The 18358-nt window shown below is 35.9% G+C and overlaps 1 long non-coding RNA gene across 2 annotated transcripts; it reads left to right on the forward strand.

Annotated features, from left to right (window-relative positions):
• Nucleotides 1-3558: 3558 nt before the first annotated feature.
• LOC143373969 (uncharacterized) lies at nt 3559-16265 on the forward strand. Of its 2 annotated transcripts, none has more exons than XR_013086581.1 (3): nt 3559-3688; nt 14124-14313; nt 16118-16264. It is a non-coding gene; the product is annotated as an uncharacterized LOC143373969 (long non-coding RNA). The 2 variants fall into 2 exon arrangements; XR_013086582.1 differs by having other exon boundaries at nt 3655-3762; nt 16118-16265.
• Nucleotides 16266-18358: the final 2093 nt, after the last annotated feature.

Below are 18358 nucleotides of genomic sequence, written 5' to 3' on the forward strand. Positions count from 1 at the left end.
CCGGATTGGTTACATCTGCTTCGGGTGATAACTACACTCATATAGATTACAAAAATCTTTGGCACTTTCGTTTCGGATGACTAGGACGGCCGCAATTCCTGCGCCCGATGGGGCCGGTGTTCGATGACATGACCTGCGCTTAGGCGTGTAACTTGTACAAATTTCAAAATAATGCATTCCAAAAATTTGTATTGATAGCTCAAACACTATTAAATATGTGTGCAAAAACCCTGCCCTGTAGGTGCGATAGGTTTTCCAGAATTAATTTCCAAACATCACCTTCAAAAACGAGTGTCTAGACTAGAGGATAATTATATAAAATCGAATTGTGAGCTGTTAAATAATTATTTAAATGTTCAATGGTCCAAGGGCATCTTTTCTCGTTATCCGATCGGGCTCAATCTTTACACAAGTTTTTTTTGTATTATTAGGATCGACTCTGGGGAGGGGGGGATGTGCCGCGAAGAAAATCTTTAAAAAATTTCACCAAGAGTAAATAAGAGCCACCCTAATGTACATACGTATGTACAACGTGTATGTGTGACAACGCATAGTTCGTATGACGTAGTGGTGAGAGGACGAATATATATATACAGGGTCAGCATTTTATCCTGCAACCCGCGCTCGCGCGAACAGGTAGAATGGCAACAGCGCCTGACGGACGCATTTCACTGCAACCATGCACCGTCCCGGCGTTAGGAGAGCTGCCAGCGACCGCTGGACAGCAGTGATGCCCGAGCTCCGAGAATTTTGGGATGGTCTCTTTCAAATTAACGTCACAAAGAGCTATACAGAATTTCCCGGCCTGGGTTGAAAAATTTGGGGCCTTTTTCGTATAACTTTCGAACTATAAAAGATATTGGAATGCAATTTGCGCCGAAGAATGAGGAAAAATTATTCCCTCTTAATGATGGATAATTTAACATATTTTACATTACTTAATTTTTTTTCTATCAATTTTTTTTAACCATAATTGTTATAAAAAGTTTTTGAAAACTGTTTATTTGATACTGTATTTAATGCTGTTTTTAAAAATCATGGTGTTGATAAACAATAGGCTAGTTGTTTCTGTATCATTAGTTTCATAAATTGAGAAATTAAATTTTTATTCAATTATGTGTTAGTTCTGCAGACCTCAGAATCTATTGTTCTGGTTTTCTTTTTTATGATTTTATCCTTAATGCAGTGCATACCTAGATCAGACGTAGGTGGTAGCTAATGGGACGTGTCTTTGATTGTAGCGGTGTTTGATTTTTTTTTCTAGAATTTTTGTGTTTGAATGTTTTAGTCATTTTTTGGAACGATGCGCCATTATAGTCGCTTTCACACGCAGGTGGCGAAAAATCTCTCCGTACAAGTCGACATTATTTTCAAACCCCATTACAGTAATCTGGGATGTGAGTGGTAAATTGATCATAAAAGCGGAGCACGCGGCTGAATTACCTGAATTACCTGAGCCGGGAAATTCTGAATAGCTTTTTGCGATGTTAATTTGAAAGAGAGCATCCTAAAATTTTCGGAGCTCGGGCATCACTGCTGTCCATCGGTCGCTAGCAGCCAGTGTTGCCAACTCAGATTTTTGAAAATCCGTAGAGAAAAGTTCAACATTCCGTAGAATTCGGTAGATCCCCCTTTGAAAAATCCGTTGATCTACGGATTTTCATCATAAGTGTTAATTATTACATGTATGAAAGAAGCTAGCTAATTCCCTTGCTCACGGAATCCGCCCTTTCCCAAATCCTTTCTAGAAATCTTATATTTCGACCCTCCAACCTCAAAAAAATTATTGTCACAACAAAAATTCACAAATTATGAAAGAAGTTCACGTGCAAAGGTTGTGAAATCGACTTTTATTAATTCCACTTCAGTACAAGAGCTTTTCCCAAAAATAATATTTCTCCAAAAGTTGTCGCCAAAGCCTTTCGTCCTGACGTAAATTCATGAAAAGGAATTAAAAAAGTTCACATGCAAAGATCCTGAAATCAACTTTGCTAATAGTGATGAAAAGCTGTGCTAAAAGTGATGAAAAGCTCTTGTAGTGAAGTGAAATTTAGCGACCCGCAGTAAATTAGCGGTTTGGATCGGGAAATCAATGGCAACAGATGTCGCTATTAGTCGTTACAAAAAAGTGATTCTTTTGCTGATTATAGGTTACTAACTCATGAAAAAGGTAAAAAAAATCCGTAGATTTCAGTTTACAATCTGTAGATCCGTAGATAAAGTAAAAAATCCGTAGATCTACGGAAAAATCCGTAGGGTTGGTAACACTGCTAGCAGCTTTCCGAACGCCGGAACGGTGCATGGTTGTAGTGGAATGCGTCCGTGAGGCGCTGTTGCCATATTACAAGTTCGCGCGAGCGCGGATTGCAGGATGAAGCGCTGACCCTGTATGTATGCCTGTATGCATACCTACATAATGTATATTTATACGGATTGAAAATATTTACCTATTGTAACTGGATTGCTACGCTGCATTACTATATGGGCGGAATGTTTGTAAATACAAAAAACCTACTTTATGTATGTTCTTAATACTTGGTGAAATTGAAGGAATGCTTTACATTGGTAAATATGCAGAAGCTTACAGTTCGGAGTGTCGTTGAAGATCAAGCGAAGAAGATTCCCGTTTGCAATATATAATTATTGTTATTAAGCATGCCATCTGTTTTACAAGTAAAATCATTGGTTCGTAAATTACTTAAAATGCAACGAAATACATGATCAGTTTAACTGCCAGCCAAAGTGTACATATGGGGCCAAGGTATTTACTGCTGCAAGAAATTTCTTTCTTATTTTTTACAATTTGCGTTCGCGATGAGGAGGAATCTCCTCTTGTTAGAATCCGGATCAGAGTCCAATCCAATCAGTCAACGTTATGGCTCGGTCTGCTATTATCAGATTACGATGTAAATGTACTAAAGGTGGTAAAACGCTGACAGGGTCACGAAGCGTGTATGTATTGTGAACTTCTTTAGAGTCATAACGAGTTGCAAGCGTGGGCGGACGTAAGTGCGAGACGCGTTTCATCTTCTACTCTGACGGGATAATTTCCTCTTCTGGTTTAACCCTCCTTCAGCGTCCATATCATTTATATACCCACCACATACGTCCTATAAAAGCAATTAAGTAGTCTAATGGCTTGACAGAATCTTATGTTTCCTTTATACGTGTCCGTTAATTTTGTACGGTACTGACAACAGGTACTGCATTAAAACAGTCGTTCTTCTATTTCCTATAACATTAAACAACACGAAAGAATTCTACAATAAGAATGTATTTTATTGCCAGTGCTATGCATACCTAATTTGTATACAAGCAATGCACGCAAATACAGTATTAGACTTTGCGTAATAATTATGCTCCGACTTCTGCTAACATATCTTGACTATTGGTCGAAGTAAAATGTTACTTGATTTGTGACCGAAAGAGTCGTTCGTTTGTAATAAGCGTACCGCCTCTTCGTCTATATGTATAAGCGCATACATACGTACGTACATACATATAGGGCTTGATGGCCTCAATGCGCACGTGACTGCACGAGAGCAGGATGACTTTACAATACGGCCCTCGAAACGGTTATAACTCTACCGGCGCGGGCGATGAGAGTGCACAGGCTGTAAAAACATTGTGCCGTGCACTGTGCGGTGGAATAATTCGGAAACAAGAACGGACCGTAACCGCGTCGAATGTAATACATCATTACCATTTTGTATCACGCTAAACGACTGTTGCGCGTACACGCGAAACCATATTTCGATATAGGTACGTTGAGTAAATCGTTAGGAATGAATTTTACGTGGAAATTAATGGTGAACTCAGAAATACGAGAAAAGATGTTGGATATTAGAGGAATTGCAGTATATTTGGAGTACCAGTTTGTTTAAGACGAATGAAAAATTACGGCAGCGGGTGGGAACAAATAAAACTGCATAATATCATAGGGGAACTAGTAATCTTTTATATTTCAAACTCTGGGTAATAATAAAAAAGAAAAAGTAACTGAAACTTTGGCCTAAATGAAAAACGACAGTAAGTATCGATTTCGTTAAGGTGCAGGTAATTTGGAATACCGGTACTACAATTTACCTTCGCTTTATAAACTTAAGAAACCATGTAGATAATAAAATTATTTGCTTTTATGATTTAATCAGGCTCAGAAATCACAATACAGGGACAATCCTAGGTAAATACCTATAAATAGACAGCGCTGGCCGAAACCGACGCGGCGGTAGCTGTTGCGCGTGAAACAAAGGCATCGCCAAGCTTTGGAATATCTGCAGACGCGGTAGCGTCTCGACGCCAAGTACATGTTACGACACCCTATATATGTCGACTGTCGCTACCGCTATCATTTACTCGTCGCTCGGCTAATCCAACCTTACCTGAAACTTATTTCATTAATATCTCATCACGCCTGCAATATTTCCTAAATTGAAAGGCACTTTTCTTATGTAAACCGCATATAAGCTTTCGATCAAGACCAAATTCAATAAAATTGGTCCACGCATGACAGAGATATCGTCTCATGGATCTGTCGGAAACGGTAAGATTTTTTTATGATTCTTCTTCTTCTCCAGGCAAAATTTTCGTCAACATAATAGGTATACGCGTTACACGCGCACCTTCAGCCAAAACGAACTAATACATGTTCCGTTCGTCAATCGCTATCTTCACTATGCAATCTACTCCAAATTGTGACAGCTTACAGTCAGCTTATAACCTGACGAGTGTCAAATAAGGTGGGTTGTTAAAATTTGAGATGCCACGTGCTTTTACCAATATGTATCGTTGTACCATTGAATTGCAACCAAAATGCGGTCTCAAACACAAGGTAAGTTGCCGAAACTTGAATTGCGACATGTGCGTTTCCTGCGAGAAACTTCGTTTTCAAAGAGAGGTTCGTAAGCTTGATATTTCTAAGAGAACGTATAAGGGAAATGTAATGCAAACATTGTTAAATCATATTGCATTCAAATTCAAACATAATGAAGAAAGTCAATATAACTGCTTCCAAACAAATTCTTATTGCAAAATTACATTTCTTCGATCACGATGGTAGTGGAACAACGAAAGTGGAAAATTTCTACATCAAAGCACAATACCGCCCTAAAATACAAATGGTAGATCACTGTTATAAATTTAAGGCAGCAATTTTCCACCACGGTAAAAGTATTGCCGATGGTCATTACGCGAGTATGGTAAGGGGTAAGGGCACAACGTGGGTATTAGGGCGCTGCGATACTATATAGGCGAAAATTTAAATTTGAATTTTCAGTTGGCCTGGGTGCGGGGTAGTTGTCTTTTGATTAACCAAACACAACTGTAAAAAAAATTTGGAAAAATATTCATGTCTGCAGGTTCCATTTTCTCCTAAAAATGATTATATAATCATACTATACAGGCGAAAATTTAAATTTTAATTTTCAGTTGGACTGGGTGCGGAATAGTTGTCTTTTGATTAACCAAACACAACTGTAAAAAAAAATTGGAAAAATATTCATGTCTGCAGGTTCCTTTCTCTCCTAAAAATGATTATATAATCATACTATATAGGCGAAAATTTTAATTTGAATATTCAGTTGGCCTGGGTGCGGGATAGTTGTCTTTTGATTAACCAAACACAACTGTAAAAAAATTTTGGAAAAATATTCATGTCATCCTAAAAATGAGAAAAAGGTCCGGGTTAGGTCTGGGTTAGGTCCTAAAAATAAGAAAAAGGAACCTGCAGACATGAATATTTTTCCAATTTTTTTTTACAGTTGTGTTTGGTTAATCAAAAGACAACTATCTCGCACCCAGGCCAACTGAAAATTCAAATTTAAATTTTCCGCTCCGCCCTAGTGGGTAACTCGTAGATGAGTTACGAGTAGAAAAATAAGCTTGGCCACGAAATGCTAAAAATGCATACATATTTTTCTTCGAAAGGTGTTAAAATTGTGATTGTTATTACACTTCAATGTTAAATACGTTCAGCGCCATAAGCTGCTTCGCGCACCATGTGTTGCACACAAAGTATTATACATATAATACATATAGATCGGCAATGCGGTGCACATGGTTTCTTTTCGGAGTTGCTAAACTTACGTTGAATTTATCCTTAATTCTGTCCCGTGATAATTTGTAAGTTATAATATTAAAAATTATCTGAAGTCATTCCCTATGCAAACTATCTTTGTAAAAAGATGTGAGATCCCCATAAAAACTTTAAAAAAGTAAAAAAAAATTACGCCAAGTACATGAAATCAAATAAATAAAAAAAAGAAGATAATAATAATTACAAAATAAAAAAAAAGATGTGAATTCAAAATGACCTGCAAGTACATAAAGGTGCTTACAGTCAAATACTTGGCGTGGCTAGGCAAGGTTAAGGTGTCGATGAATTAGAACTATTTAAAAACGCAAAATAATGAAAATGTACTTATATTGTCAGAGTTTTAAATTGACAAATTATCTAAAAGCTCGTGAGAGGGAAGGTATGGGTATTGATGATCTGAGAATACCTTGCCTCGCCATGCCAAGTATTGGACTGCAAGCACCTTTATGTACTTGCAGCTCATTTTTTATTTATTTATTTATTTATTTAACATATGGGTAAGACCCATTTCTTAACAAAAATTGGTAATAAAGAATACCTAGTAGAGACGGATATTACACAGGAGAAAAAAAGAAAAACAAACGAAATGTGCAGTGTACAATGATTATAGAACACGAGAATGCGCATGACTATCCCGACATAACCTTATATGCCACTGCTCTATTGGAAAATACTGTGAGAGCGCCATCTACTAAAGTAAGCTTTGTAATCGGGTCAATCGCGTTACAGGACTGGTGTCACACAAGTATTGAAACAGTGCAATAATGTTTTTGTCATTAAATAGTCTGTTAAATTTTACAAAATCGATCATCAAACAGTCGAAATTCCCAATACTGCCAATTACATGTGACAAATAACCCGATTAGACTGCTTTAATTTTCTTTGAAATAAAATTCAAAATACTTGGCGCTGCGATACAGAAAAAATGTTAATTGTCCTCGTTTTAATAATTTACAATAACTTCCTTACAATCTAAAATATATAAACATATACATATACATATTAGAAACGCAGTCAGATTTATTCTACATATATTTAATTCTAATGTCATACGTAGCATATGCGCACGCACACATACACACACACACAAGAAAGAAAGAAAAAGATTAATTAATGCAATTTATACATATTTATTCAGTTTAGCGGCACCAATTCGGGACGCAGCGCCAAGTATTTTGAATAAAATGTTTATTCGTATTAAAATATTTATTTGTATTTATCATTACCTTTATGTACGTGCAGCTCATTTTGATTTCTGCAAAGCTTCAAGACAATTGGATTGGTGGAATTGGTTTAAATTGGTTTTTATCATTTAAATTAAAAAGAAATTCATTTATGTATATATTTGTAAAAACACGTTTGTAACTTGGTTATAACTTGACGGTAAGCTGTCAAAATTTGGAGTAGATTGCATAGTGAAGATAGCGATTGACGAACGAAACGTGTTTAGTTCCGTTTTGGTTGAAGGTGTGCGTGTAACGCGTATACGTATTATGTTGACGAAATTTGGTTGGAGAATCAGGAGAAAAACCTTATTGCATCTGACAGATTCATGAGACGATATTACGATATCTCGGTTATGCGCGGACCGATTTTATTGAAATTGGTCTTATTCGAAAGCTTTTATGCGGTTTACATAAGAAAAATGCCTTTAAATTTAGAAAATATTGCAGGCGTGATGAGATATTAAGGAAATAAATTTCAGGTTAGGTTGGAATGGCTCCGCGACGAGTAAAGGTACACGGTAGCGACAGTCGACATATACAGGGTGTCTTTCCTGTACTTGGCGTCGAGACGCTACCGCGTCTCTAGATAGACACTAGCCTTAAAAGTGGAAGGAGAGCCATGAAAAAAATCAAACTCCGTATAATATGTATTAGCCAGATTGCAAATTCGGCTTATGGGGTCTGTAATACTAAATCTGGAGGTGTAGATATGAGGCCTAATGAGCAGAGTATACCTGATAGCACGTTCCAGAACATTCAAATTAATTAAACTAATGACACGCGGGCTACATACCAATTTGATTTCACATCTTTTTTTTATTTTGTAATTATTATGGTCTGCTGCGAGAAAATTCTGTTCTTTATGCCGTATAAAGAAGTGTTGCTCTCCTCCGCTTGGTCATTCGCTATTTCCTCGTTTTATTTAACCTCATCGTCCTTTTCGTCCCCTCTTTCTTTCTTTCTCTTTCCCTTTCTCTGCCCTTTTGCCCGTTTTTACGTATTTCTGCTTAATATTTTTTATTCTTTAGATGTTTTCTATCCTTAGTTTTAGTTTTTTGCTTATGTATTAGTTTTAAGTTTAAGTTAAGTTTAAAGTTTAAGTGTTTAGTTTTAGTCTATATGTAATCCTTTTTTATGCTCCTCTTTTGTAAACTAAAGGGCGTGATTCCCGCGAAACATAATAATAATAATAATAATTATTATCTTCTATTTTTTTGTGATTTATTTGATTTCATGTACTTGGCGTAATTTTGTTACTTTTTTTAAGTTTTTTATGGGGATTCCAAATTACCTTCACCCTCGGTAGTACGAATTAGCAACATGGCACTGAAACCTAAAATTTCATGTCACAGTTTGTACTCTCGAAATTATCCCAAAACTGACACGGAACCATAGGAAGGAACATGCAAATGAGTAGATTAAGTGTTTAACTCTAAAGTCTTGACATCTTTTAACCATGATTGGAACGATTGAAAAAGTTTTGCAGAACAACGTTGTCTTACTCTGCAGATTAAGTTGAAAATGTTAAAATGACAGTTCATCCAAAAATGCCATTCGTTAACAGGTCATTAGCCCCTATTATCTACGGTGTTACAAATTAAATAGCGTTAGCAGTTTATTAGATACTTCGGTATTCCAAATTACCAACAGTACTCCAAATATGCTGCACTCCCTCTACGAATGCGGCTTAGTCACAGTAAAACTTTCCATCTAACCGCACATGGTAACTGCAGTAACATCAATCAAACAAGCACATTACCGCATTCAATAATGCATTTCGTGATCAAACATACCTACGTAGTATATTAACAATATCTCTAAGATTTAAAAGTTTTTCGTTACAGACAATTTCATTGGCCTGTGCGTAAAAAGTGAAGATGTGAACCAAGTTTTACGAAGTTATAACGCGAGACGATCCACGGTACACATTTTGGAGCACCTGTTGCTCATTCTTGGACCCTTCAGCATATAGTACATACATGCGCTGTTCATTGTGCTTGGCCATCGTTTATTATACAGGAATGATTTGCTGTTACCTCGGTTAATACGTAGATTCGCAAATAGTACCAATACTCTTAGTGACAATACTTTGAATGGTGGATCCTCGCTGACCGTTGAGTCGTTTCTCAATGAGTTTTGCATCCTGATATCCACACTGTCAGTCACTGTTCCATTAAAGAAATTCATTGAGAAGTAATGTTCAATGCACCAAACACAATACGGATCGTAAAATTATTATGATTATTTATGACGTTTATTCATAAGTATAGTATTAAATTATGGCGCAGTCAGTAATTAATTAGCACAATTCAATGGAATTTAATATAAGGTAAATGTACCAATGACTAGCCATGTACCAATGCATGGCCACTGATGCGGATATTAATTATTATTAAGCTATGTATATCAATCAGGCACAATATGTTGATTAATTTGTTATATAATCCTTAAACTTCATACCCTAAAAATAATTTTGATAAATACTATGTTTAAAACACTTAAAAAATTGTTTGAAACCTCACAGTAAAGATGCGTGACGAATTTTGCTGGATTCATCGGAATTTGCTAAGGAGAAAGCGATGTTTGTTAAGCAAATAATTAGTGTAATATTGGGTTTCTTTACCCATACAGCACACTTCGTGGCGGCAACATTGCAGGATGGTTGCAATAACCTTGCAGTGTTGCATGGTTGCAGCGCAATGTGGATGTAACGTTGCTGCGACGTTGCCGTGCAACATTGCACGGGGCGGACATAGAATTATTGCTGCATAGTTGCATCAATGTTGCGGTGTAATATTGCACGGCAACGTTCCTACAATATTTCTGCAACGTTACGGCAACGCTTGGTAACGTTTCCACAATGTTACAGCAATGTTGCGCCAGTATTGCGGCAACGTTCCTGCAATGTTGCCGCAATGTTGCTGCAACTACCATTTGAACTTAAAATATTTCCGTTGTTTGTAATGATACGAGAAAATGCCTAAGGAAAACAATGTTTGCTTCAGAGAGACAATTATTCTGACAGTGACGATTTTTGTCTCAAGATTATATTTCCCGAAATTTCAAGATCACCGATGGCTTTTTTTAATGGGATGACGTATTTTCATTACTGTAACGTTACAGCCAATAAAAATACAAATTCAGCCATGTATAATATGTTGTCCTTTTTGTCTAGCAATTATTTTTTTCCTGAGACATTTTCTCGTATCATTACAAACAACGGAGATATTTTAAGTTTGAATGTTAGGTGAATCACCCAGTATATTTTAATGCGTAGAATGACACATGGTGGAATTTGTAGTACATACCTACTAGTGTTACAAAACCCTAATGGAGTTTGTCAAAATGAGTCTTCGTTTTTGAATAATTTGAGTTTAAAGTTTTGCATGGTAGGAGTTGAAGTTCGAATACGTTAGCATTCTTATCAATCAGTGGTTGTAGCTGCGGCGGAAAAGTGTTCACCTACGACGCTACAGATCGCCAGTTCAACGAATCCCCTTGGGGGAAAAAAAATTTTCTTTGAGAAAAAGAAACACGAGCTTTTATACTTCTATGATTCTGCACACATATACATACACCGTTATTTATATTTTTGGCCCTACTGCCCGAAACGTTGCAGGAGGCGGACATAGAATTATTACTGCACCCTTGCGGCAACGTTGCGTGCAACATTGCAATCTTGCACTGCAACCATTCTGTAACTTTGCTGCAGCGAGAGTGTGCTGTATGGGTATATGAACGCATAACTTATGGAGTCCTAAGAGTATTTGAAGCAAGTAATTAACGTCTGAAGAATGGCAGATGCATCACATTCAAATTCTGGAGGAGAAACTAAGAAAACAAATGGAAATACAAGAAAGAAAAGGACTTAGAGATGAAGCAAAGAAAAAAAAATTGAGGAAAAAGAAGCCGAAAAAGGTATTGCCGAGGAAAAGAAAAAACTTGACAATGAAATTTAAAAATTAATTGCCGAAAAAAGAAGATAATAAAAAAAGAAAAACAATTCAGTATAATTAATAAATTATAAAGATATAATTGTAATAATATATATAAAACAAAATTATATTGTAAGATAAATAAAATGTTTTTACTTTTATCTCCTAATCTGTTCATTATGGTTATTTATACAATAATTTTATATTTCTGTACTTCTTAATTTTCCTTAACGGATTTTTCCATTTAAGACAAAGAAACAGTTTTTAAAAGAATTTTTACACGATTATAAAACCTATGGCTAGGTACTGGGACATGAAAATCAGGGAGCTAGGTCAATCGCGTGAGGTTGGCTATGTACTGGTACATTTACACGTACAAAAATTCTTGTTTATTTTACGTTAAATATAAAAAAAATAAAATTTTGTTATGTAAGTATTGATGAGAAACAACAAAATATTTATGATTGAAAAAAATGTTCCATTTAAATTGTTAATTTTATACATAATATTCATTATACTTTGTCACCGTTTCCTTAAACGGCTAGTTATTGGTACATTTACCTTAATGCGATTTGAGAGTAAAACAAAGTTCATTTCAAAGATGAAAGTGTGTTTCTGTTCACGTGCCACTCGCATGCACATACCTTATAAATCTTTTTCTAAGTTACGTTGCAATGCGATTTATTTATTTATTATTTTAATACACAGAGATGACGATTTCTATAATTTGTTTAAAATGGCATAAATTTATCAGTAAAAATACTTGGATAATCTTGAAACTGTTATTTATTTCATAGATCAAGTAAGGATATTCTGATCATTAGAAGTTTTCGAACAATAAAATCGTTTGCTCTGTCGATATAAGTAGGCACATGTAGGTAATTAAGGACCTATCTTCAAAATGGTGCCAAGTTGATGAACATTTGTGAGATTGTTCTTTTAAATCTTCCTGATGTGCTCTAAAATTTTTAAACGAATTCACTAAACGGTTGCTAAGATATCTATAACGATTTTAATTTTCATTGATTCTACACGTGCTCTTATGAAAAGAGACGATTTTGACGGATTAAACCGCTGAAAAAATGTTGAAGAAATGGTACCAATGTTTTCAATTTCTTTGTGCATGTAGTATATGGATTTCGGATAGATGAAAATATCTACCGATTTTCAATTATTTTCACTAAGGTGAATTTCCAATTTCTGTTCATTTAAGAGGTAACTCGTCATAAAGAAGGTGTAAAAAATTTGTTGGTGATCAAAATTTGCAGAGTATTTAATTAATTCTTTAATAATAAATCAACCGATTCAAAAACTATTTAAGAAAAATATTTCAAGATGTTTAACTATTAGTAATTTATAATTAAATATATAATGCTCTAAATGTCCTTATTTCTGCTCGTGAAAAATAGCGATGTATGTATGGACCCAAGCTCGTGCAATAATTTAGAATTATTTTGTTGCAACTATAGTACAAACGTAACGCATATAATAATAAGAAAAATACGAAATGATCAGAAATGGGGACATGAGCAGAAATTGGGGCAGTCACCTTACACCGTTTTAAAGAAGTAAATTATAACTTGAGAAAATTGTGAATTCGGGGCATTTTCACTGCCAAAAGTTTAGCAAATGATGCTTGAAAAAGCATTTGTAAAGTGAATAATACCTTTCTAGGAGTAAAAATGAGGCTCCAACTGTCGTTCGAGTTTCTTATATCTAGATTTACTATGCGTAAGACGTAGATATTCAAGTATTTCAAATTTTATATACATTTGTCTAATATTGTACGTCCGATGCACCCTTAAGGTAGTTCTTAACCAACTGTGTTAGTCAAATTAGAGTTGGGTATTAAACGATAAATACAACGTACTATGATACTATAGAAATAATAATAATAATTTTTAACATCGTCAATATATATATTTTAAAAAATTAAATGTTAATATAAATAATTGTAATACGAAAATAGAATATTAAATTGGTTAGCGTAGTGAATTGGAGCAGCAGATCTGACAACGTCGCATACACTCGAAGCGTCTTTTATAACAAAAATGTCAGAAAAAATGTTCATATGAATTCGAATCGTCGTTCGCTATTTAAACATCTGAACATATCGATTGTGCGACGTTGCCACGTCGACTGCTCTACGTAATTTCTAAAATATTTGCACGTAAACCTATTTTTTATGGGCATTTACGAAGAAACCATGTGGACAGTTTCGCAGAAATTAATAAATTCATTTCGTGACATTTCGATGTACTTTTGTGGCAATTTTAGTACACTTCTTCAATATAGTTTTCCTGCTTCAGTAGAAAAACTGAAACTATAACCCCCTTTTTCCGACTCTGCCATATGCCACTGTGTTAAAATGCATTGACTTTAATTAACAATTTCTCGATAACTATGTGGTAAATCGATTTTAAACTTTGTACAAGGGTTTCTTGTATTCGAAATTAGTTTTGAACGAAATTTAAAAGAATTCTTGAATTTAGTAGAATATTCAGGAACCACCTTAAGTAGTTCCATATCACATTCGGTTAACGAAATCTCCAATGTACATTAAAAATATCTTTTAAGGTTGTAATTATTCCGGGGATATCGAATGAAAGTTCTGCTCCTTTTCGTACAAACTTATACCAGGGAATTTTGATTTTATCGTAAGAATTAGAGATACAATATTTATATTTAGCTTTCACTGTTTAATACAGTAATCGTTTCCCCTTTCTTTCGTGTAGATTACGTTCTCTCGAAGCACGCATATTTCACATAATTGGACCGTAATATTTTATTTTTTGACATACTGTCAGATGCGTTACATCTCCTTACGAGACTTCTATGAGGCGTGTAATTCTTTTATGTTACACGCAGTCGATTTCACCCCAGTCATCTGCTTCTCATCCATGCGCCGCCTTAGTAAGTAGCAGTAAGCTCGTCGTTGAAGCTGATCTGAGATCGTGTACAGATAGGATCAAAAGAGGTGAGAGGACCACCCGGGCTATTTAGAACGAGAGGAACCATGACATTGGTGTCCGATGTCCTACCGAGAATGTTGACACATGTAAGTGTTGTCGGTAGACAACGGAGAGTGGGGTAACTTCGAACACCTAAGCAAAAAAGCAAACAGAACGAAAACTATATGAGAAATGAATTTGTTTATTGTTTACAAACATACTTAAACTATTCGTCTATAAAGTACTGTGACGAATCTTTGAGAAATTATAATAAAAATCAACTTTACAGTGAGAAAGCAAAATCCTTGGTGTTAGTGATTACTCGGGTTAGGTAATCACGAACAGAGTGCTAAATATCACAGAAGTCGCACAGAAAGCGCAACTTCAATGGTCAACCCATAAAAAATGTTGCTACAACCCATACCTAATGTATTTTTCAAAATCCTCCTCTTGTCCAATAGAGCAAAATTGCAATTGGTCGGAATATCGAAAAAAATAGAAAAGGTCGTTTTTTAAACTTCTTTTCTTGAGCCGGTAATAAAAATGCAAAAATCGCTTTTGTAGATTTAAGTAAGTTCTATGCATGCTGAAAATTTCATGAAAATCGGTTAACCTTGCTAATCTCGAAGGTTCGGGATTACCCCATCCGATTTGTTCGTCAACACCCTGTGACATGAAAAAATAAAAAAGAATTTATTTCAGCGGTTAAAATCATGATTCAAGCCACGCCTTGGTCACAAAATGTTGGTAAAAAATGCTTTATTTCAGCTTAAAAAAAATATTGTATTATTAATTCAACAGTAATTACATGCAATTGAAAATGGACAAAATATTACTTGAAACATGATGAAAATAATAAATTGTGTTTATCTTGAATAGCATGAGTGTTCTGTATTTATACTTTCTGCCCGGCGTTGGCTACGACCTAACCTATTAGCTAGTGCAGAGGGAACATCGTTTTTATTTATTAAAACGCCGTAACCATCGCATTCACGATTACCCTGCGTTCGTGTTTACCCCACTGTCCTTTACATACATTGAAATTAGTGGCGCCATCATTTGTAAATCTAAACATGTAGATTAGTGTCGCAATCGTCGTCCTTACACGAATCATACGAAATTATTAATCTAAGCTTTTGCTTTGCCAAAATTATTCCACATACATCGATTTATATGAAATATCCTATTTTTCATAAGCACGAGCTTTACCACTTTCCTCAATTAATACTGGTAATATAACAAGCGGTAGGTATATCAATGCTTCTACTACCGCAAATTGTACAATGAAGTCCGAATGATTTCAAATTATCTGAAAACTAACCTCACTTTTACTACCGAAAACAGAGGAAGGCAAACGCCGGTGCAATAGCGATAATCATCAGAAATTTTCGGAAAAGTGATTTCCACAGACGAAACAGAAACGTAGCAATGAATAGCAGGTAGAGATATAGCTGAGGTGAAACTTAGTAAATTTCATTTCGGACCTCGTCCTTTCATTGACTATGCATTCTGAGGAAAGGCGCATATTGGCTAACCGGAATATCCCACTAAAGGAAGTGGGACCTGTAAATTTTCTTAAGCTTCCCTTCCTCTTTTTAGTGACTCAAATATAGTGCTGCCGACAATCTGATCGTACCGGCGATACATTCCCACGTAAAGAAAAGCGAGAGAGAGATAGAGTGAGAGATGGGGGAGGAGGGGGAGAGAAGAGAAGGCCAGCTAGAGCGGTAGAAAGGACGGAGGGATAGAATCCTATAATCGTTTACCGATCTTCGTAGTGCAGTCTTGAAAACGTTCTTCGCACCTATTTTAACGCGAATGGATTATCGAAGGATCGGATCAACCAGTATTTATCTTTCAAACAAAGACTTCCAATGACAGTTCACAAGTTGTCTTACGCTTTCTTTACAGATGTACATCTCCAACCGTTTGTCGTGTAAGGAAATGCGGAACATGACACGCGACAGATAAAACTGTATAGCTAATATTGTTGCTTTTAACTGAAGATTCCGGTGTTGGAACACTCTTGGGGAATAAGAAAGCCGATGCGCGCCAGATACTCTGCTTCTGATTACACTGTCCAACAAAATTAAACCTTTTTTCTGTTCTGTAACATTCAGTAGCCGTTTCTTGTAGATTTCTGTGCGCTGAAAACGAATCCGCAAACCGTTTATCGCCATCACCCTCAGTTTTCGAGAAATTCGATTTTGAAAAAAAAATGCAAATTTTCAACTTTAATAGGTATTCCGTTGCATGGTCTGTCAAATTATTCTATGAACCCTCGCGAACACAATGATATAAGTTGTTATTGAATTATAAGCATTTAAATATGTTTAAACAACGATCAAATGAAAAGTACACCCGAAATGCACCAATTTTTGCAGATATCTTGTTATATATTTTAAAAACTAAGGGTCTAGGAGAAAATCTGACTACTCCACGCGATGCAGCAGAAAATTTTCTTTCGGAAAGCATCAACAGAAATGGTAAGTCATGTTTTGTTTTCGATACAGAAGCGAAATAGTTTGGCAAAACGTGCGGCGACGACAGTGGTAGTCAACGGCGCGCCGGGCGATACACTGCCGCTCAGCGTCACACAATCGCTTAACGCGCGTGACTACCACTGTCGCCGCCGCACGTTTTGCCAAACTATTTCGCTTCTGTATTGAAAACAAAACGTGTCTTACCACTTCTGTTGATGCTTTCCGAAGGAAAAATATCTGCCGCGTCGCGTGGAGTAGTCAGATTTTCTCCTAGACCCTTAGTTATGGAAATTAATTTAAAGATACCTGCAAAAGTGTGTGCATTTCGGGTGTTCTTTTCCCTTTGATCGTTATTTAAACATATTTAAATGTTCATAATGAAATAATAACTTATATCGTTGTATTTGGGAGGGTCCATAGAATAATTTGACGCAACGAGCAACCGAATAACTATTATTGTTAGAACACAAAAGATGTTCAAAGTCGAAAATTTGCAGTTTTTTTTTTTCAAAATCGAATTTCTCAAAAACTGAGGATGATGGCGACAAACGGTTTGCGGATTCGTTTTCGAAGAAACGGCTATTGAATGTTACAAACAAAAATGGCTGTTGGACAGTGTTAGTTATCCTTATTAAATCTGCTTTGGATAATTACTGTTTTTCGAAATACGAAATGATAAGATTTCATCTAATTGACAGCATGAAGGTGGATACTTGCCAACATGAATTTTTGCTGCAGAATTATAAACATTTGCTTCGAACGTATCTACAAATTATTATACACGCTGATTTAAGGTAACGAAGGAAATTCAACCAGTTCTCACGAAGTAACAAGTAATCCACGATAACGCCTGACGAGACTATCGAAAAACAGCGCCGCCCACATCCGGAGGAGGTGCTGTTCTTGATGGCATGGCAGTGCGATCACCTTGATCAGTGATCCGTATAACACATTTGTTGGTTTTACTTATACATATACTGCGCACACATTTATTCAGGGCAATCGGAACTGTTGTCGTAAATTGAATCACTATTACGAATCTCACGATTTTGTCCGACTAATTTCAGATAATCATTACTACCGCATATCGCAAAGACGGAATGGGGTCGGATTATCTAATAGGTACCTACTGTAAAGACGCAATGTCTGTTAATATAATATTATTATGATATTAACAAAACGCTATGCGCGCTGGGGTTGGAGCTTTAAAGGGTCTAAGAAGAAGAGAAATAATGGAAATAATTTTTTTTATCAAATCGATCCAACTGTCACATCCGCTGTTTGATCTACTATTTGTGTTGGTATGTATTACAATCCAGGCAACTGTATGCGCGCGTAGCTTAGGGTGGATTATGTGATCTAACTTAATTCAATTGGCATTTACCTACTTCCTTCTTGCATATTCGGGAGTGAAAGTGCGTAGGGCCTTCAAAAGTCTTGCCATTTTGTCCTATAACATATGCACTAGCTTTACTACGCGGCTTCGCTCGGAATTTAGATTCTGATTTGTTAAAAAAAAATAAAATTTGTGGAAATAGTCACATTTGTCTGGATTAGCCAGGCATAATCAGCTGAGGCACATGTCGCGACTCCAGAGTTTATCGTTCGCAAGTTTTTAGGCGGCAGACAAACACAAACGTATAAACTTTCTGCTTTATATATTAAGATT

The sequence above is a fragment of the Andrena cerasifolii genome, chromosome 10 (genome assembly GCF_050908995.1).
Source record: "Andrena cerasifolii isolate SP2316 chromosome 10, iyAndCera1_principal, whole genome shotgun sequence".
NCBI lineage: Eukaryota > Metazoa > Arthropoda > Insecta > Hymenoptera > Andrenidae > Andrena > Andrena cerasifolii.